The sequence below is a fragment of the Sinocyclocheilus grahami genome, unplaced genomic scaffold (genome assembly GCF_001515645.1).
Source record: "Sinocyclocheilus grahami isolate Dianchi unplaced genomic scaffold, SAMN03320097.WGS_v1.1 scaffold4422.1, whole genome shotgun sequence".
NCBI classification, from domain to species: Eukaryota; Metazoa; Chordata; class Actinopteri; order Cypriniformes; family Cyprinidae; genus Sinocyclocheilus; species Sinocyclocheilus grahami.
The window spans coordinates 2,944-4,697 of NW_015509362.1; positions in this window are offsets into that span (position 1 = coordinate 2,944).

Genomic DNA, 1,754 nt, shown 5'->3' on the forward strand with positions numbered 1-1,754 from the left:
CTCAATTCAGACTCCTCTATGTAGATTGGTTTTGAATTCAGACTTGCCTACATAGATTTGTTCTCAGATCAGACTCACTAACATAAATTTGTTCTCAATTCCGTCTCGTGCATGTATATTTGTTCTCAATTCAGACTCCTCTATCTAGATTGGTTTTGAATTCAGACTCGCCTACATAGATTTGTTCTCAGTTCAGACTCACTAACATAGATTTGTTCTCAATTCAGACTCACGCATGTATATTTGTTCTCAATTCAGACTCCTCATGTAGATTGGTTTCTCAATTCAGACTCCTCATGTAGATTGGTTTTGAATTCAGACTTGTCTACATAGATTTGTTCTCAGTGTAAACTCACATACACAGGTTTGTTCTTAATTCATAATTACATAAACAGATTTGAATTGTTGACGCACAATTCAGACTCAAACTGATTTCCATTCAAATACAGACCAACTTAAGCAGATCCGTTCTCAATTCAGATTCACAGTGGTACAACGGTAATTCAATTTAGGAATGCTGAGAATGGCAGAATAAAAAAGTGAAGGGTTCTCCATAGAGTGTACTTATAAGATGAAAGACTGAGGGGCTGAGGACATACAAGAGAGTCTCTGAGTCTTTTTGTGAAAAATATGGGAAACAGAATGAGATCTATGACCATAAAGAAACAATACCGCAGAGAGAGCAATATATGGAAGTGGAGAGAGAAACCACATGAATGGAATACTGATAACTAGCTTGACAGATCCCCTCTATAACTGCTGCAGGCAACAAATTCAGCTGTGACTTAGTAAACCTCCACATATGCTTACAGACACATACACACACAATCAGTTTCCCTGACAGAAGCAGGCTAATGCACATGGCTCTCACATATCTCAAAATAGGGTGGGAATTTCTTTAATAAAAATGTACTTTTTTAAATAATCTTAAAATGTATTGCTACTAGGTTTATATCCTGGGGGATATAGAGATTTGAATCGACGCCTCTCGTTGTCACTCGCTCACCTGGATTAAAGAGTCTTTAATATTGAAAAGTGGGTCTCTGCAAATACTCAGTGACTTGATATAAAGATTCTGTCATCAACTCAACATCTTTATCTAAAATTAACATGGCAGCATGCTTTGAGAAGACCACTGACCTCAAAATAATAAATGCTGACATCTCATTATTTAACTGGCATATACAAACTAAAATCAATAAAAGTAATATTTTAAAGAGACCATTCTGAAGTAATGAGCTCTGTTTTCCTTGACACTCATAAGAAGCAACCAACACTGTACATTTCTACTGCTCACAAACCAAGTCTCTTCTTTATCCCAGTAGGCCAGCAATCAAGACTCTAGTGGTTGGATTTACCTGTATAAACCGGTATAAACAGGGGCAGGAAAACCGACACCTTGAGGATATGTATAACTTTTCATTGTTTTTTAGTGATAAAGAAAGAGCAGGTAAATCCATATTTATATTCATAAACATGGTCAGTTTGGTCACTCAAGAAAGCTGTAACTACTAAGCCAGAATGATTTTCTATAGTTTTAAAACTGGTTTCATCTGTTCTGTTCTCTTTATATACAATGTATGTCTGCCATCTGCTGTATGACACCTGGTACTGCAAAATGATCAAGAGAAAAGTTCTAAAATTATTCATTCATTAAGTTAATTTTATAAAGGTATTAAATAAAAATCGTTACAAAATTGTATAATAACTATTCGCTTAGTTATTAAATAATCTTGACTATTTGTGACCCTGGA